The sequence below is a fragment of the Cyprinodon tularosa genome, unplaced genomic scaffold (assembly GCF_016077235.1).
Source record: "Cyprinodon tularosa strain WSP-4 unplaced genomic scaffold, ASM1607723v1 ctg133, whole genome shotgun sequence".
In the NCBI taxonomy this organism is placed as follows: Eukaryota; Metazoa; Chordata; class Actinopteri; order Cyprinodontiformes; family Cyprinodontidae; genus Cyprinodon; species Cyprinodon tularosa.
In genome coordinates, this window is record NW_024038148.1 from 771,176 (window position 1) to 792,549 (window position 21,374).

The window sequence follows — 21,374 nt, forward strand, 5'->3', positions numbered from 1 at the left end:
ATGATTCTTATTTCATATTTCAACCGTTGCGTATATTAGCTGTGACATATGAATCAAGATGCTATGACCAAAAAAATTTGATTGACGGATGACCGTTGATATATGATTGGCCGAATTTAGGTGTTCAGGCTGACCTATAACTAACTGGCCTGCATTAGATAACGAAAAAAAAAGATATTTAAAGACAGGATGTTTTTTTATATATATATAAATTTTCTAAATTTTGGGACAATATACGGTAGTCAAATAAAGAGTACATTTATATACATGTATAAGCCAGAATGATTTGACATCTAAATATGCCCTGAGATCTAATGATTACTATTCCATTTGCCCGCGCAGCACTAGGGAGGAAAGCCTTTAGCTATGCAGCTCCTTGTGTGTGGAATTTGTTTACAAAGAAACTGGAAGTTGACTGATTTTGTATCTTTAAATGCTTTTAAGTTGAAAGTGAAAGAATTTGAAGCAGCCTCAATGATATATAATTGATATGTTTTTTATGTACCTGTCATTTATTTTAATGTGGGAGGCCTCTTGGCCAAGACTCCCTTGAAAAAGAGGTTTTTAATCTCAATGGGATATTTTTCCCTGGTTAAATAAAAAAAAAATGATTTCCCTAAAACTTTAAGAACAAAATACATAAATAAATACATGTTTGAAAAAAGCATATTAGCTTTGGTATTATTGATATTAAACAAAGCATTATGATGTGAAAAATAAAAAGAAGTTCGGGGTTCTAATAAGTAGTTTTTATTTCTGTGATGATAAAGATTATGCATTGTCAGTCTAAGCTTTGAATAAACAGTGTGTCTGTTATTATGGCAGCTCTGTTGCAGGCTAAGGCTTAGCCATGAGGGAACTCAATCCGTCCGATTCAGAGTTTCATCTCTGCTGACTCATCTGAGGCGAGGGACTCATTGCACAACTGCAGTAAAATATTTACTGCCACTTCAAGCTCTTCTGGCGGCATGCAGATGTAGGTAAGAAGCTACTTAGGCAGAAATGAACTCCTTAATCTGCCATCAAATCCTGCAGATTCTCAAGAACTTTCTAGCATTTCTGAGTCCAAATAAGCAGACAGAAACGGCGCCGAGATACAGAGGCTGAGATGTGAACCGCTTTTGTTTCTCTGATGTTGCGATCGCTTTGAGCACAAGGAAGCTACTGTACAGGCTCGCTAAATGTTTCATCAGAGACGCTAAATGACGATGCAAATCATGCAGATGCTTGAAATAATTAAACACATCAGCCCGTCATTTTAAGCCTCCAGTTAAAACTGGAAGATTTTGCTTTCTCAGATGTCATGTTGCTATGGAAATGTCCAATGAAATGCAGGATAAATACACCACACTTATGAAAAGACAGATTTTGCTAATGTGTCCTCTGATCCTCTGATATCACTCTGGTCTCAAAGGACGCTCTGGCAGATTACTCAAAATTCTTCCGGAATCCATAATCAGCGATTAGCCTACTCGTTTTATTTATATATTTTGCAAACCAATGCTTTTAGCATATGCCATCTGCAGCATCATTTACTTTTAGTCATACTTTCCACTGCATGAAATCTTTCACTGCATTTTTCACATCGTGAGAAATGTTCCCTTCAGCAGAATGAGTCTAAAAGTGCCGCGGGCCTAAATCATTCATGGATTAGTATCCTCTGACTCTCTTCAAAAGCTGAATTAGTATGATCTCAGAATAATCCCAAACTCAGTGACTGTTCAAAATCTCCAACTTGGCTTCAGTTCAATGCATACTATGAAATACTATCATGCAAATATATGCAATTTGCATCCTTTCTGCATTTTTCTCAGGCAAGAATTTGCACATATTAATATGCAGTCAAATGAACTCGCAGATATGCAGAAATAGAACAGTGACACGTCGCCATAAATGGAAAGAGTGAGCAGTTATGAAACCAGACACGGTAAGTGGGAATTCTCTGTCTCTCTGCGTCTCCTGCGTCCTGTTTTCCTCCCACTCTGCCCTCTTCATCTGTTTCACATTACGTCTGCTGCTTATCTCACAGTCTAACTCCACTTTCTCTCATCTCCATCTCAGCCTCTCATTTAGCCCTAATTGAGTGAAATGGGTCTTATCCGATGTGAAAAAAAAGAAGAGGAAGTGAGAGGAACTATGAATCTGGCTGCAGAGGAGGGAGAGATAAAGAACGCAGATGTGCAAAGGCATCCCACATGGACGGAAGGAGCCGGAGATGGTGAGACGGGGTGTTTGTCTCCGCGCCTTTGTGTGTCAGTCAGGAAGGACTCTCTGCGCCCTGCTTTTGTCACCCAAACACCAGTGGCTCTTAAGCCTTATCAATTTCCTTTAATTGGAATCAGACCAGCTGCCAATCATGAGGACAACACTCAAACAACCCTTCCACAACACATGGCCAACAAGTAAGACTGGTGTGGAATAAAGATCCAAACTGCCTTCAAAAAAGTCTGTTTTATTTTTTTAAACGTGGACACGTACACACAATCGCACACATTCCAAGAATAGAGGCAGACACACACACACACACACAGCTCTAATTTATTGATCTCTGAGACGGCGTGCCGCAGTCCACTGAGAATCCCCACTGATGAGCATGACTGGTCTCTACAGGCAGCAGAGATGCAATGCTACAGAAGTCTGGAAGAATCAGTGTTTATTTAATCTAATGTCGTTTTAGGCATGAAGTCCATTTTATTGAAATGAAACCACAGAGGAACCTTTTACATCAACAAATATCTTGCTTTTATTCTGAAGCAAAGACTCCAAACCTTTATGAATAGACGGGACATGTTAAAACATGTCCTCCAATGTGAAATAGCGATGATAATATTGATTCTGTACAACAAATAAGGGGATGAACATGTTGCTTACATTTTTTTGGATGATTCACCCTTAAGGCATTTTGTATTTTTACTAGTGATTTTTTCTTGTTTCAGTATCGGTATTGGTGCATTTAGTAGCCATGCTTTCAGATCACATTAAGCACATGAGTTGCATCCTACCAACCATCCATCAATCTAATTGGCAAGGCAGACAAGTCAGACATGGTTTGATTTGTCTCCTTTAAAAATATCTAGTCAGCTAGGATTCTTTAAGTTTGTATCAGGGGATCTTCATTTTCATAATTTATACAACAAATCATCATATTTGTCATTCATTAATGTTATTTAGCTGTATTGTATTAAACCAACAGCAGGCGGTAATAAAGGAAGTTGTTGAATAAATGAACAGGGGTGGGAAAAGAAAATGTTTGTTAGGGATGTGTTTTAAAAAATATTTTTCTTTGAATGGTGCAATATTGATTCATAAAAGCCTTGCATAGATCCTTTTGGCATGAAGTTGTTGCTGAACTGTAGTGCTCCTTCAACGCCTCATAGATGCACAAAGAAGCATTATCGCAGATTCTTCCTACCAGCAGTTGGAAGACTTTATAACCATCACTGTTCCCAACAAGCTCAATGCAAACTTTTTTCTCTCTTTTGAAAACTCTGCTTTAATTTGCACCTTTAATTTCTATTTTGTGCAAATCTCTTTGCTGTTGCACCTTGTTGTATGCTCCATTTACTCTAGTACCAACACAGATTCACAGTGGTTCAATTAGCATTTTTGACTTTTCCATGAGTAACTGCTTTGCCTGCTTGATATTCAAGCCGTTCAAAGTTGCAGTGAAAATAAATGTCAGCGGATCTTCGATCCCTGATTGATTGGGGGGGTCACTAATCACATATTACTTAAATAACTAAAAACCGTTATATCGTATAGCACTATTAAAGCAAGCTAGCAGTAGGTAGCATTAGCTTACCTTCACATGTGCTGTAGGTTGTGTCCTTTCATTTCCCATTGCAAAGTTTAAGTCTTAATTTATTATTTAACAAAAGCACAGAGTTATGCCACATTATCAATACCCCTCTGAACCCGATCCGTGCAGAGTTCAGTCCGAGAATGGATTAGTTAACCGTGCCGAGCTTGGTTCTTATGGCCATTTACACATTATTACAGCTTGGGAATTACGCAAACAAAAATGGCGGGGCCAATAAGATTCAGGAACTTATGTACCTGTTGGCATCTTCCGCCCAAATTTTAATGAGAGCCTCGGTCTTGGCATCATCCGAGGTCTCACCGGGCTCTTTTGATGCCATTTATTGTTAATGGGCTGAGAAGAAGTTCGTATTTTGAACTGGTGAAGAGATCTGTGAATTGCAAAGCCGGACACGGCGCAAAACCTCTGAAACCAGCTGACTATAAATAGGAGATGATCCGGTCTTCTTATTTACTCTTTGTTATCAGAGAACCGAGCCACGACTGAACCGTGCCGAGCCCGACAGTTGAACTAGTACTAGATTTAGCGCCGTTCAGTTGTGTCTAGCAGGGTCCAGTTCAGCTGCATTCCATTTACACTCAAGTTATCTCGATTACCGTTCTCGGACTGTTCTCTGCACAGTTTTAAAAGGGAAGTGTAAATAGGGCTTTGTTGTCTTCAATATCCAAGTAAAACTCCTATTTTGTTAGCCTGATAAACCAGATTAAATCTGAGATAAAAAATTTAATTTAGTCTGTCCCCGATGAACGATACATCGGAAGATTGTTGATGAGACCAACCCGTTGTTTTTCAAACAATGTCTGTGCCTATTGGCCAACGCTCTGACCAATGAGCGCAACTGACTGTGACGTAGGAAGCGTGACAGAAAGCTGGTGGGGGAGTGTAAACAAACAGCCTGTTGGTAAAACTGCGAATACGTCCTACTTAAAAATGAATGAGCGTAGAGTCTATTCCTGCCCACGTTTCAACAAAAAAACCCAAGTCTAATCCTTCCAAACCTGATTCCAAAGCTGAGTCAAAAATCGCCATCAGAGCCAGCGGGCCACTGCAGACGGGCTGCGGTTAACCCTGGCTGCCGTTAGCTCCGGAGGTCCGCTGGTTGCTGCGGTCATCTTAAGTTTGGAAATAGTTTTTTTTATTGTGCATTACATCGGTAAATGGACCACATAGTGATGCTTTAAAGTATATTCTCGCCTCTAATGATGCTATAACGTACTTTTATATTACAACAGCAATGAAAAGAGAACTTTTAACTTTCAATGGAGCACTCCATTGTTCTAGGGCCTGGGGCATTGATCGAGGCTAGACCAAATTCCCAGGCAAAAATGAATTTGGCCGCCGGCAGGTGGGGCTAGTTTACTAGGCTACTATTTTGTGATATCTTTAACTAAATGAAAAGAAATCACAATGAATAATTTACTGAACTAAACCAATTTGGGAAATTTGAATCTGTGCCCAATATAATTATGATGTAATTATTTGTTCAAATATCAGGCTGTGCAGTGCTTAAAAACACCAAGGAATGTGTTGGATGCAATTCTTACTAGGCTCTAATGGAAGGAATTTCAGTGCTTTAGAAACCCTTTTTTCTGTGTAGGATTTAGTATCCCGGTTTTTGAGACTAAAGGGCCATGTGTCAGCAGCACAGGAACACCACAGGGGCCAGTACTCAAACCATTCCTTTTCATTATGTACATGTCAGACTTCCGGTGCAATGCAGAGTCAAAAACTCAGATGAGTCAGTCAGAAAAGGCAGGGTCAGACCAGCCACTGTGCTGAGGTGAAGGGAGAATAGGAGAAGGAGGCATCGCACTGACTAAGTAGGAAATGAAGGGAGACTGCAGAGAGGCTCTACCCCCATGCTAGAGTTGCCTCTGAAACAGGAGGGCACATCCTCATTCCTTCAGACCTCCCTGATCCATCCAGGTAGTAGAAACCACTGGCGTTGTGTACAAGCAACAGGGAATGAATACAGTATGTGTGACACTTTTATGTCATGATATGAAACAATCATCTGATCCTGAATGCAGAGGTGATTAGTAACTAGTTACATTTACTGCCGTGATTCTTGAAAAAAAAAAAGTTCTTTTAGGAGCAGCTTTAAAGTGTACTTTTTACTGTTACTTAACTAAAATTTCTAGGTACTCCATTAATTGTGAGTAACTTCACTGTTGAATGATTGAAGTAATGAAAACAAGATTGTTTTGGACAAATATTCACCATTGAGGAAAAGTTTATTCTTGGTTATACTCAAAGCTTATTGGTTAAATATTATTTTCCATCTGCTGAGTCTGCTGTGTCAATTGGAGATTGAGTGAAAACAGGGTAAACAGTAGTAGTACTAGTTATCTAACCTATTCTACATACTGTAGCTATTTATTTAGTAAGTTTTATTCTTATTTACTCAAAAATATGAAGTAAGTTGTGATGATCATGGCTAATAAGTAGATCAGTTACTCAGTACTTGAGTAGCCCTTCATTTCCTACACGTCAGACTTCCGGTGCAATGCACAGTCATTTTTGGCAGTGCTACGTTTACTGAACTATAATTTTTGTATTCTATCCACATCTCTCCCTGAAAGTTAATGACACAATTTGAAGGATTATAGATGTTAGGAAACGCTACAATAAAAAACTGTTATCCAGTGAAGCTACCCTCAGGAAGGGACAGGGCAGACTGTACTTCCTCTGATCCTTCAGTGTTTGTAGTAAAATCTCCCTTTAATAAGTCTGTGGAGAGTGGTTTGGTACCACCATCATAGCCAGCGACTCTAAAAAAATCCAATAAGCTGATAAAAAGGGCAAGTTCTGTTCTGGGGACTGTTATGGATTCTCTAGAGATGGAATAACGATTATCCTTAAATTAAATAAAACCCAGAGGATGGTCTTAGTGAGACAGTGATTGTTTCTTCAGCTATCTACAGGGCCACTTTAAAAGAAGCCTGTAAAGTAAGAATAGTGACAATTAACTTGCTGTCGGGATTAAAAAAGCATTTTTTGAATTTAAATTTAATTTTGAATCGAGATAAAAATGAGGGAATGAGGTAGATGTAAAGTAATCCTCAATATCACCATTGCAATATTCAACCACTGTATCGCTCTTTGAATGCACATTAATAACCTGGTTAATTATTGTTTGCAGACACAATACAGCTATTTGAAAACAAAACAAACTTTAAACAAAATAATATAAGAGAACTTTGCAACAGTATGAATAAAAATCGTTTTTTGATGAATAATTTTTGACCTTTTTTTTGGATGTTACTTAGATTTTCCTTTGTAATAATCCCCAGCACACTAATGTTTGGCTCCAGGGTTTCATTGTTTTCATGGCCTTGAATGCTCTCCTGTCCACAGTCTGTTGTCAGGGGACTATACCGCTGCGTGGAAAACTGCTTACTTCTCGCTTGCTTTAGCTCTGTGTTTTGGAAAATCCCATTTTAGCGTATTACCACCACCTAAAGAGCTGAAGTGAAAAAAATTATGTCTTACAAGTCAAAGAATTGAGTCCATCTGAATTGGGAACTAATTTTCTTCATTAAATTGCAGTTATATTACACATTAAATTAATTGTCCAGCCCTAATACAGTAGAGAATTGATATAGAGATGAGCCCAGAGTTCAAAACACACTCTAATATAGGTCACAGTTTTACCATGTGGTGCAATTCCTAGATAGCCTAATGAGGAAACTGCAAAAACTACTAATAAATAAAAGATAATCAAGCTAATTCAAATGAAATTTTACATTTAATACTAATTTATACCAATAAAGAACACAAACATCTGAGTTACAGTCCCATTGTGCAGAGCTCTAAGGGATTTTAACAGCAGTCTTATGTTGATGGCCGTGAGGTGATGGGGTGGAGGAGATTACCCTGGATTCCCTGTGAGCTCGACAAATGACAGAGCTGGATGATTGGGACTAAAACCAGGAGCAGGAGCTTTAACACAGAGCAATGTTATGAATTACAGCCTAAATATTGTGCTTGAGAAAAATCATGCTTTGCTCTATGAGACTTTATTGACTTAATCTGCTTAATCTCTATCTATCCGGTCCAGCCGTCCGTCCTCCTATCCATCCTTCTATTTTTTCCAGCTTTTATTGTCATTACATTCTCACAAGTACAGAGCAACGAAATTAACTCTCTGTATTTAACCCATCCCCATGGGGAGCAGTGGGCTGCCATTGTGCGGCACACAAGGGAGCAGTGTGGGGTTAAGGGTCTTGCTCAGGGAGTGGGGCTCGAAGTCAGAACCTCTAGATTACAAGCTCTATGCCCAAACCACTAGGGCCGCCACTCCTTAAATGCCCATTTAAATGCCCGGTTCTTCCTTTGTGCTGCGAGGCTCACTGAGTCTTTTTACTAAAAGGCAGGAAAAACAAGAGGAGTGAGGGATGCAGTGCTGATGCATCAGTGGACTCACTGATAGTGAGAGGATTGAACTCTTCTCAGATGGTTTGGAACATATTTCTTTATAAGAGTGGTTTGTGTTTTCTTTTTTGGGGGAGAAATAAAAACTGTAGGGAGGTGCAGTAAATACTCAAGGGGTCAAGGGTTGCTATTGATTTTACAACAGTGATTGTAAACCCTTAGACCCACCAGGATGACTCTATCAATACTTTCTATTAAGAACTAATTAGCTGTCAAAAGTAATTTATGAAGCTGCCAAAGGGACTAATAGGTAACATGGGATCTGCATACTAAAGACACCACAGGATACCCCCCCTCCTATTCCATTACTCTCTTTCTCTATTTACAATGGGCTGCTGTATTTTTTACACCTCTATTGTTTATACACTCTTTTTCAACTAAAAACAATGATGGATATGATTTGTTTATTTTATTTTCTGTTAAAGAGGAGAAAGAAAATAATACATGGGTTTCCAAATTTCTGTTAAAGAAAAATCATGTAGCTGTTGCATTACACCGGGTAATATTTTATAAAACCATGTTTTACTGGAATCCAGGCTGCAGGTCTGCTGGCGAACAGTACAGCTCTACAAGCGTCAAGAAGCTGATGTTCCCTCTTTAAACGCAGCTGAGGATCAGTCAGTCTCAGTGGAGCTCATCAGTGAATATCAATGTTTTGTCTTGCCAAAGGTTGAAGGTAGAAGCAGACTTTGATCAGGCCATGGAAAGGTTAATATTCGATCAAACTTTTATTGAGCTCACATTGGAGAAATGTATCTCTGCATTTAACCCATCCCCTTAGCGAGCAGTGGGCTGCCACTGTGCGACGCCCAGGGAGCAGTGTGGGGTTAAGGGTCTTGCTCAGGGACCCAGAGTGGAAGCTGTGGGGGTCGAACCGTTGCTATAGAGCATTGATTCATCCAGCTATTAAAATTGCAAATCTGTGATACTGTTTAAGCGTATTTATCTGTTTAAAGATATGGAAATATCACTTGAAAAGATTAAGTAAACCAGATACATAGTTTTTTATGTTTAATTATTACCATTATACCTATTGTTAATAGAATTTTTAATTGTTTGCAATGTGAACCACTAGTTTGGCTAATTTTTCCATTTCAGAAATATTTTTGTGCGTCAGAAACTGAAAGAAGTTGAAGCCCTGCTCTAGCTGTATGTTTTAAAGTCAAATAAAAAGTGTTTTAGAGCTAACATAATTTAAAGCAAATAATCCATGCTAGTTATAAAAGGGTACAAAATAAAAGAGTAACAAGATGGTATTTTCATTACCTGACCACTCAGAAGCATGAGGTATTTTGAGGCATCGGGAATATTGATCATAGATTTAACAGCTAGTGAACACTTCCATTGGAGGCACCCATGCATCTAAGGTTGCTTACAAACCACCATAAAACATAAGAAGAAGAAAGAGGAGAAACAGTGGGTTGATGAGTTCAGTTTCAAGATGGTTCAGTGCGTCACAATCAACTGATATAACCTGACAGAAAAACCTCTGGGGTTTTATTCTTCCACTTCCCGACAGAGTTTAAATTCCCAGCATCGTTTACTGCTCCTCAGGTCAACTCAACTTGAATAGTAGTGATGTTTTACTTTGGACAGAGGAACTATCAGATTACATTCTCCATCATTTAGTGTGGTCATGTGAAACAGATTCCAAATGAACTAAAATAAACAACTGAGGAAGTTATGTGAAAAATTATTCATGTTTTACAGCTCTAAGGAGCTTAACAGTGTATCCAGAATGCGTTGGAAACAAGGCGGGTATCTGTTAAGATGTAAAGTAAGTAAATATGTATAACAAAACGCTCCGTTCTCCCTGCAGAAGTTGCGCTACAAGATTCGAAGAGGAACAAATTCCCTCAGGGAGCCTACCTTAGCACAACCCCTGGGCAGCGGGTCAAAGAGAAGGCTGACTGCGGCAGTGATTAATCATGTTGGCTGTGAGCCGTCCTTTACATAATATCATCTCATCGGCAGTGTCTCAGGTAGCCGGCTGGTTCTTTCCTTAATTAACTTTAAGCCACATTTTTAAATGCCGCAGCACAAATAGATTGTTATGCACATAATAATAAGGCTAATTCGTATAGCTGGAATTAGGTAGTATTGAAAGGTTGGAACCGGTTCTGATCAACTATCGATTCTAAGGTTGGAACGGGTTCTGATCAACTATCGATTCTAAGGTTGGAACCGGTTCTGATCAACTATCGATTATAAGGTTGGAACAGGTTCTGATCAACTATCGATTATAAGGTTGGAACCGGTTCTGATCAACTATCGATTCTAAGGTTGGAACCGGTTCTGATCAACTATCGATTATAAGGTTGGAACCGGTTCTGATCAACTATCGATTCTAAGGTTGGAACCGGTTCTGATCAACTATCGATTCTAAGGTTGGAACCGGTTCTGATCAACTATCGATTATAAGGTTGGAACCGGTTCTGATCAACTATCGATTATAAGGTTGGAACCGGTTCTGATCAACTATCGATTCAAAGGTTGGAACCGGTTCTGATTAACTATCGATTCTAAGGTTGGAACAGGTTCTGATCAACTATCGATTATAAGGTTGGAACCGGTTCTGATCAACTATCGATTCTAAGGTTGGAACCGGTTCTGATCAACTATCGATTATAAGGTTGGAACCGGTTCTGATCAACTATCGATTCTAAGGTTGGAACCGGTTCTGATCAACTATCGATTCTAAGGTTGGAACCGGTTCTGATCAACTATCGATTATAAGGTTGGAACCGGTTCTGATCAACTATCGATTATAAGGTTGGAACCGGTTCTGATCAACTATCGATTCAAAGGTTGGAACCGGTTCTGATTAACTATCGATTCTAAGGTTGGAACCGGTTCTAATCAACTATCGATTCAAAGGTTGGAACAGGTTCTGATCAACTATCGATTATAAGGTTGGAACCGGTTCTGATCAACTATCGATTTTAAGGTTGGAACCGGTTCTGATCAACTATCGATTCAAAGGTTGGAACCGGTTCTGATCAACTATCGATTCAAAGGTTGGAACCGGTTCTGATCAACTATCGATTCAAAGGTTGGAACCGGTTCTGATTAACTATCGATTCTAAGGTTGGAACCGGTTCTGATCTACTATCGATTATAAGGTTGGAACAGGTTCTGATCAACTATCGATTCAAAGGTTGGAACCGGTTCTGATTAACTATCGATTCTAAGGTTGGAACCGGTTCTGATCAACTATCGATTATAAGGTTGGAACAGGTTCTGATCAACTATCGATTCTAAGGTTGGAACAGGTTCTGATCAACTATCGATTATAAGGTTGGAACCGGTTCTGATCAACTATCGATTCTAAGGTTGGAACCGGTTCTGATCAACTATCGATTATAAGGTTGGAACCGGTTCTGATCAACTATTGATTATAAGGTTGGAACCGGTTCTGATCAACTATCGATTATAAGGTTGGAACCGGTTCTGATCAACTATCGATTATAGGTTGGAACCGGTTCTGATCAACTATCGATTTTAAGGTTGGAACCGGTTCTGATCAACTATCGATTCAAAGGTTGAAACCGGTTCTGATCAACTATCGATTCAAAGGTCGGAACCGGTTCTGATCAACTATCGATTCAAAGGTTGGAACCGGTTCTGATCAACTATCGATTCAAAGGTTGGAACCGGTTCTGATCAACTATCGATTCTAAGGTTGGAACCGGTTCTGATCAACTATCGATTATAAGGTTGGAACAGGTTCTGATCAACTATCGATTCTAAGGTTGGAACCGGTTCTGATCAACTATCGATTCTAAGGTTGGAACCGGTTCTGATCAACTATCGATTATAAGGTTGGAACCGGTTCTGATCAACTATGGATTATAAGGTTGGAACCGGTTCTGATCAACTATCGATTATAAGGTTGGAACCGGTTCTGATCAACTATCGATTATAAGGTTGGAACAGGTTCTGATCAACTATCAATTCTAAGGTTGAAACAGGTTCTGATCAACTATCGATTATAAGGTTGGAACCGGTTCTGATCAACTATCGATTCTAAGGTTGGAACCAGTTCTGATCAACTATCGATTCTAAGGTTGGAACCGGTTCTGATCAACTATCGATTATAAGGTTGGAACCGGTTCTGATCAACTATCGATTTTAAGGTTGGAACCGGTTCTGATCAACTATCGATTCAAAGGTTGGAACCGGTTCTGATCAACTATCGATTCAAAGGTTGGAACCGGTTCTGATCAACTATCGATTCAAAGGTTGGAACCGGTTCTGATCAACTATCGATTCAAAGGTTGGAACCGGTTCTGATCAACTATCGATTTTAAGGTTGGAACCGGTTCTGATCAACTATCGATTGTAAGGTTAGAACCGGTTCTGATCAACTATCGTTTCTAAGGTTGGAACCGGTTCTGATCAACTATCGATTCTAAGGTTGGAACCGGTTCTGATCAACTATCGTTTCTAAGGTTGGAACCGGTTCTGATCAACTATCGATTATAAGGTTGGAACCGGTTCTAATCAACTATCGTTTCTAAGGTTTGAACCGGTTCTGATCAACTATCGATTCTAAGGTTGGAACCGGTTCTGATCAACTATCGATTCTAAGGTTGGAACCGGTTCTGATCAACTATTGTTTCTAAGGTTTGAACCGGTTCTGATCAACTATCGATTCTAAGGTTGGAACTGGTTCTGATCAACTATTGTTTCTAAGGTTTGAACCGGTTCTGATCAACTATCGATTCTAAGGTTGGAACCGGTTCTGATCAACTATTGTTTCTAAGGTTTGAACCGGTTCTGATCAATTCTCGATGCCGAACCCTAGTGACAGGTTCCAATACTAACTACATTTACCGATCTGACACTTTCTGTTAATGTTTCCGATTCATAAGATATGTTTCAAAGAAAAAGGACAGAATATAAAGGCAACATGGTGGATGTGTAGGAAAAAGCCGGTTTTCAGATGCCCAAGAATGTAAACACTGTTTTAAAAAAAATTCTAAATAAATTATTTTGTTACTCAGCCAGTTATTTCTTTAGTAATATTAGCCATATTAAAGAACAATTAGTGATGTACTGATATGAACATGTTGGCTCATATTTATATAGCCAATATCTGCTATATTTAACACCATATATTGCCTAACCTTTATTCTCTGTAAAAAAAAAACTGTCCACTGGACTTCTCTGCTTTAGTTAAACACCCACCATCTTGTGCTGCATCACATTCACTGTCATGAAAACCCACTTTTGAAAACCAAATGCCAAATAGACAAAAATACACTCACCGGCCACTTTATTAGGGTTGGACCCCCTTTTGCCTTCAGAACTGCCTCAATTCTTCGTGGCATAGATTCAACAAGGTGCTGGAAGCATTCTTCAGGGATTTTGGTCCATATTGACATGATGGCATCACACAGTTGCCGCAGATTTGTCGGCTGCACATCCATGATGCGAATCTTCCGTTCCACCACATCCCAAAGATGCTCTATTGGATTGAGATCTGGTGACTGTGGAGGCCATTTGAGTACAGTGAACTCATTGTCATTTTCAAGAAACCAGTCTGAGATGATTCCAGCTTTATGACATGGCGCATTATCCTGCTGAAAGTAGCCATCAGAAGTTGGGTACATTGTGGTCATAAAGGGATGGACATGGTCAGCAACAATACTCAGGTAGGCTGTGGCGTTGCAACGATGCTCAATTGGTACCAAGGGGCCCAAAGAGTGCCAAGAAAATATTGCCCCCAACCCATGACACCACCACCATCAGCCTGAACCGTTGATACAAGGCAGGATGGATCCATGCTTTCATGTTGTAGACGCCAAATTCTGACCCTACCATCCGAATGTCGCAGCAGAAATCGAGACTCATCAGACCAGGCAACGATTTTCCAATCTTCTATTGTCCAATTTCGATGAGCTTGTGCAAATTGTAGCCTGTTTCCTGTTCTGAGCTGAAAGGAGTGGCACCCGGTGTGGTCTTGTGCTGCTGTAGCCCATCTGCCTCAAAGTTCAACGTACTGTGCGTTCAGAGATGCTCTTCTGCCCACCTTGGTTGTAACGGGTGGTTATTTGAGTCACTTTTGCCCTTCTATCAGCTGGAACCAGTCTGGCCATTCTCCTCTGACCTCTGGCATCAACAAGGCATTTCCGCCCACAGAACTGCCGCCACTGGATGTTTTTTTTTTTTCGGACCATTCTCTGTAAACCCTAGAGATGGTTGTGCGTGAAAATCCCAGTAGATCAGCAGTTTCTGAAATACTCAGACCAGCCCTTCTGGCAGCAACAATCATGCCACGTTCAAAGTCACTCAAATCACCTTTCTTCCCCATACTGATGCTCGGTTTGAACTGCAGGAGATTGTCTTGATCATGTCTACATGCCTAAATGCACTGAGTCGCCACCATGTGATTGGCTGCTTAGAAATTAAGTGTTAACGAGCAGTTGGACGGGTGTACCTAATAAAGTGGCCAGCGAATGTATGTATTGGTTATTATATAGCAGACCAGTTTACCAACATGTCTAAAAATGACCAACATTGGCCTATACCAATGTTAATGTAGATATATTCTGCCTCACTAATAATAATGGTAGGAATTAGGGCTGAGGAGACAAGTTAAGGTCATCAATGTTACCAGCATCATTGATTACAAAAACACTAAGATTAGCATTCATTACAAAAATGTTTTTTGTAATGTGTAATGTTGAGAGCATAACTTGATCTTAAACGCTACAAAGAAGCTGTAAAGGGCATGGAGTGCTTATAACCTTTGCAAAGCTCAGCTTTGATGCTCATCTTCAGTTCTTAATTATGTACTCACAGTTAATTAACAAGAACAACCTGATACCTTTGATGGATATTCATTAATCACCTGGAGTTTTACTATTTCAAACATCTGAAAGTGATGATCAATGCTAACTTTGGGAGGTCTGACTCGGATTCTTAAAAGATCAGAGCTGTTCATAACTGCTGTCTGTCAAAAGTGGAGGGCAGATTAGCTAATTCTATGGCAGCAGGTGTTTCTACAGCAGCACCAGGTGTTTATTTGTTTGTCTTTTTAAGACTTTGGCATGGTGATGCTGCAATTAATCTCCCAAGAGGAGAAAGAAAGAAAGAAAGAAAGAAAGAAAGAAAGAAAGAAATAAAGAAAGAAAGAAAGAAAGAAAGAAAGAAAGATTTCCTTTAAATTGACAATTGTCCTTAACTTTGTCACTGAAATCACACTAAATACACAGAAGTTTGGTTTATGTATAAGGTTTGCGATACTCTTTGAGTTTGAAAAACTCATGTACAAAAACAAACCTGCACCAGATTAGGATTTATTCCCATATTAGGCCTTTCCCTTGAATTCTACTGTTTTCATTAACTGCATCTAAGCCTCAATCCTAATTCCAAGGCTCATTTATCTTCAGAAGGTTAGAGAACACCACCCACAGAAGAAGCTCCTATATAGGCAGCATAAACAAGGACACAACACACACACATGCTGTGCAGATAAAAAGTCACCTTTAAAAATGCTGGTGCAGGTGCAGAGAAAAGGAAAAGCATTTCATCATTTCCTGCTTGTGAGTCCTGAGACACAAAAACAAGGAAAAGGGAACTTGGGCACAGTCCAGTGTGTTTTCCTTTAGTCTCCGTTTGCACACAGCCTCCGTCTGACTCTGCAGGCCTACTGAAGCGTAAAGAGTCACCCCGCTCCACCCAGGACACCTCAATATGTCACTTCTATCGGCCGTCAAGCTTCGCTTTAAATGCTTGCATTTCTATTCTTAATCTGTAACTATATCATTTTAAACCTACTTCTTATACATGCAGAGGAGAAACAAATGGGTTTAATGACAGGCAGGTGAGTTTAAATAGTGGGAACTAATGCATCACTTAAAAATGTGTATCTGTACAGAATTCAGCTTGTGATCTTTGAACACAAGCAACTTCCTACATCTTTGCTTTTAATTTGTTGCTGTGGCAACACTTAACCCACAATCATGCTAGTTTTAAACCCCTGGCAGATATAAAGTAAAATAAATTTTTTTTTATTTTTTGCTTTTTTTTTTAAATAAACATTTCTATTAGCTATTTTTCAGGTTTTTAGAGTGTATCCTTTAGCTTAAAGCATTCAATGCAGGCAGCAGGGCTTGCTTCGCAGACAGGCAACATAGGCAGCTGCATGGGGAGCCATCTACTGGATAGGGCACAAATTTGCAGAATAAAGAAAAAATTATTAATTGTGCATTATCAAATACATTTTTTTTAAATACTCGAGATTAGCCTCGAAAAGACATCAAAATAAAGCCTCAATATTTAACTTCCTTGCAATGATATGACTGTATGACCTGTTCCTATTATGGCGCTTGTTTTGACAGTGATGTTTGACATAGATGACGGGATAAGTACTGTGGAAGAATGTCGGGCCCTTCCTTGATGTGTTACACTTTTCAATGATTGCAAGTAAAAGAACATCAAAGCATCAGCAGCAGCTTATGAAAGTGAAGGAGAGAAGAGGAAGGAAAAAAAAGGACCAAAGCAGAGGTATGTAGACTATAAACACTTATAGCAAAAAAAAGTAACAGCAACAATGTTATTACAATTTGCTGTATGGTAGCTGTTGCCGAGCTGAATGCGCACTTTCATCTGGTTTGGTCTGCCGCGGTTTCCGTAGCGTCGTGAACTCGCAGGCGCGCGCTTTCAGGAAATCCTATACACTACTGTTTATGCTCTAAAAACATTCTAAATGACTTCGTTTCGAGTAAATTCTGGATGCTACCCACTCAGGACACTTGGAATACATTGGACGAGCAGTATGGAGGAATATTGACACGTTTTTTGTGGACTTTTATGGACCTTTCTGCCTCAGGCACCATAGACCTCCATTATTTGAATGTCAGCAGACAGCAAGAAGCCTCCCAGATCTCCAGATGCATTTGAGAAATCAAAAAAGTACTCCAGAGTGTTGTTCAGCATGGGGGTGAGTAGAAAATGAAGGCTAATCATGTTTTGGGTGTACTATTCCTTTAAGGAACTTTGCTTAGGGACCCAGAGTGGCAGTCTGTGGGAATGGGGCTCCGACTCAGAACCTCAGGATTCCAAGCTCTATGCCATAACCACTATAGCCGCCACTGCCCATGGACCTCAATGTCTGTCGTTATTTCCTGTTACCCATAATTCCAAGTCTTCTTTTAAGAACTTTATTGCGGATTGAAACATATGAGTGTATGTTTTACCAATCGTCTAATGAACTATACGCAGTTATTAACACAGTAATTAAAAGTACCACTGTCTGCTTTGCTATTCATCATGCCCCATCATGTTGAAATCTGGCATGTGTTGTGGTATAAATACGGTGGGGTCAGCCACTTCAGTATCAGGTGGGTGTAAGAGGAATTATTTACACAATTACGACTGCAAAGAGACATCCTAGTCTACAGTTGCGTAGGGGGCCCACCAAGTGTCAATGATGGGGTCACTAAAGGCCAATATATGCTTCTGACACATAGCCTCAGCACTGTCAAGGCGTGACCACGCCCCCTGCACAGAGGTTCTGCAACCCTCTTTGTGCACCTCAAAAAAACCCTGACTACGCAGCGGACTGTAGCAAATCCGCGCAGACCTCAAGCGGAAGTGCACAGACAAAAAGCAGCTGTGATTGGTCCTTGGTATGCCTTTCCAGGTGTCTGTGTGGTCGTCCTTCTCGATTCGGTGCCGGGGCGCCCCATTTTCAAAAACCAAGGAACAACTACAATGGACAATTACAGCGAAAGGTTAATTGGTCTTTTTGCCAACTCCATTAACAGAACCTATTACTCTTCTATGTCTAGCAACTCTAGATCCATCCCTGTGACCGTGATATCTTGCAGGTGCAGCATTGTTGTTTTGGAAAATAAACACTCCCGCCAGCACCGGAGTTCTCGTGACCATCCGCCAAAGTTCTCGCGAGTTCTCGAATAGGCTCCCCATTGTGCTTTGGCGGGAAACTGCTGTGCGTCCCTAGAAATTCCAGACCAATGGTGCAGAAGGATACCAGCAAAACTGGTTCGCGACCGTACCCAAGCGACATTTGATGTGTGCGGTTGCAGAAGTCTAATCTGTCCTTAATAGGTCAAGGGCCTATAAGCAACTGCTGTCTCTGCTTACCGATATTTATTCCATAGGATAAACGGGTATAGACTATGGGTATGATGACAGAACACCAGCCCTGCCCTGGTAGGCAGAGTAGAAGACTAAATTTATTTATATGTTGAGTTTTCTTGCTGTAATGTTTTACATTATTGCTTTCTTTAAATGTACAAATAGAATTGTTGGAATTTCTACTAAAATTACATAGCAGGAAACAACATTCTGATTATTTTTGAAGCAGAACTAAGAAGAAACATAGAAATCCTCTATTTTTACCCTTTGTATAGAAACCTAGGTTAACTTTTTTTTAAATAAACAAACTCTGATATGTTTAATAAAAAATATTAGTTGATTTTTTTTCTCGTCTTTTTGTTGAAAACCTAAAACTCTTTGGGTCAAACATCCATTACAAGGACTGCTGAGTAATGTCAACCCAAGACCAAATCATGCGAATTGTCTTTGCTTAGATTTTCCCCTTAAAATGAACCAAATGCCAACATAGCTGAGCTTTTTAAGCTTCTCTATCTGTCTCCCAGTATAAATATATATATATATGTGTGTGAGAGAGAGAGGGAGAGCGCAGAGCGAGACAGCCATGTTCTCCCAGCCTCCTCGAGCCAGTAACCATGACAACGTGATGGCTGGGAGACACGGTTAAAGCTCTATTGAGGCCGGTGTCTTTCCTCTAAATAGACCCTGGTTGTGTTTCAACGGCGACTTGTCCTCCTAAAAGAGGAGAGGAAACGCTTTTCTTCCCCTCCTCTCCTCCGGGTGAGAGGGTGAGGAGGTGAGGAGGGGGAGAAATCACACAAACACCTCGATTAAATCCCACGGCCCGAGCGCTACACTACATTTATCCCCGTTTGGAGTTAGCCTACATTTCATTAGCCTGTGTCCGGTGAGAGTCTGCTTTATTCCGCCACAGAGCAGGAAACGCAGGGGATGCCAAACCAAAGCCTCCATTCCAATGCACTTTTTTTTTTTTTTTTTGGTTTTAAAATGAAACATCCTACCCGATCCAGCAGTAAATCACCGGTTAATAGAGACACAAACAGACGCAGCGGCTGTAGCTCAAACTGAACAGAGCAGTCTATCCTCACTCACCGGGGAAAAATGCGTCCTGTCAGGAACTGGAAGTGAAGGACTCCTCGTCCGCTTCTCTACATGCACACCGGGTAATAACTCTGACAGACGGGCTCTTATTCTCCCTCCTCCTCCTCCTCCTCCTCGCGGTGTGAGTCTCGCGCCTCCGCTCCGGCTGGCAGGCAGGGGCACGCGGGCGGTCCTGGCGGCCGATGATGACTGGCTGCAGGGACGTCCTCCCCGTCTCCTCCTCTCCGTGGAACCTCCGCGTTTTATGAGTGGGGGGGGGGAATTGTATATTTGCTCCACGGGCTACTCAGGATCACCGTCAGCTCCCTCGGTGTCCCCGCTGACGTCCGACAGATCAGCATACCATCATCAATCGTGTTTACGCACGTGTCCGTCCCTCCTCTGTCACTTTGTGATCACACCATGAAATCGTGGGTTTCAATATGTGTTGGAATATTTGTCTCACTATTCATTGACACTTATGGGAATAAACAATGCAGGGAAAAAAAACTGCAAAGATGATTTACAGGGAGTGATCTAGTGCTATCCAAGGTCTAAAGTCCTGCAGCTGTCATGTTCTGGATGCTGCATTGGTCATGCTGGGGTTGGTTTGAACAGGAACTTGATTTCTGTGAAGAGAAAACATGACCTTTGCAACAGTAGATAAAGTCTGCATTCTGTTGTTTGACAGTAATGACTCTAAACATGTGACGTACTCAAATGATAAAATAATTAAAATGGATTCTATCCTTTCGCTTTCTTTCTCTTATCCTTACAGCCTTGATCATTTAATGTTGCAGGGATTAACACACCTTGTGATAAATGGATTCGGTACCACAAAAATGGTCTTGATACCATTCATTAGGTTTGAAGACTTTTAGTGAGATTAGGGAGCCAAATAATTGCATTTGTGATATAATGTCAATTTAACAAAACATAATTTCTAAATCTCAGAGGCACTCAGTTTGACAGATATTTAATGAGAGTATGACACTAAATGTATTCCTCCAGCCCTTTAGCTGTCAGTAGAACACTTTAAGTATAATGACTCAGAACAAAGGGTCTCAGAATGCAGGCAAGACAGACAGTGGAATAACTTAAAAAGCTTTTATTCAAAACCACGAGCTGATCTGCGGTATCAGCGGCTAGGGCAGGAACATCTATAGGTGAGAAACACAGGTTAGTGACCACGCTAATCAGAAGGAGGATGATTATGAACGCGTGAGTCACTAACCTGGTTTGACAGTTCAGTTCGTGCCCAGAGAATGAGGATTATTCCAGCTGTTCGGCTAATAGAGTTTCAGACGTGGAAGCCTAGAAGGCTGCAGAGCTGACAGATCGGATCCAAGCAGACAAAGGAAGGCAGGATAATCCAGGTCCAGCAGATGTCTGAAGACAGGTCAGGCAAACAGATCAAACAGGGTCAGGCAGGCTCAAAGGTCGGAATACAAAACAGTTCAGGATTGGACAATCAGAACACAATGACTTACTAGAAAAACTCCCCCCAAAAGGCTCAAGAACAACTTGGCAATGGTGGCTGGGACCAGGGAGTTTAAATAGAAGCAGGATCAGATGGATCAGATGAGCAGTGATAAGAAACAGGGCAGAGCTAGACAGGTGAATGACATGAGCAATCAAGCCAGCCATCAGCACCAAGATCATGAGATCAAGTGGGTTTACAGCCACAGAGAAGGGAAGGGAGAGTTGCAGTTAAAGCATGCGGATCCTTGCATGATAGTAGAAGTAAGAACCTTTTCACCGAAAAGTTACAGTATTGAAATAACAGACTCTGGATCAGCAAGGTTCAAGGTCATGGAAAACTTCTGCTTAGTGTGAGAGGAAAATCACATGAAAAATCACAACATTGGCGAAAATAATCACAATTTAGATTCTTGGCTAAATATTTTAGCCCTAATGAAAGTGGCTGGAG

At 40.5% G+C, this 21,374-nt stretch overlaps 1 protein-coding gene across 2 annotated transcripts in view; it reads right to left on the minus strand.

The window, feature by feature from the left end:
• The window catches only part of psd2 (pleckstrin and Sec7 domain containing 2), a 73,001-nt gene extending 52,183 nt beyond the window's left edge, over positions 1-20,818 (minus strand). Inside the window, exons 1-2 of one of the 2 annotated variants that reach the window (XM_038277633.1) lie at positions 20,679-20,816; positions 19,457-20,073 (exon numbers count right to left, since the gene is read on the minus strand). The gene's annotated coding sequence lies outside the window, so the exon portion shown is untranslated. Of the gene's footprint in view, positions 1-19,456; positions 20,074-20,678 lie in introns of both variants that reach the window. The other variant, XM_038277632.1, reaches the window with a different exon arrangement.
• Between the last annotated feature and the right edge of the window lie 556 nt (positions 20,819-21,374).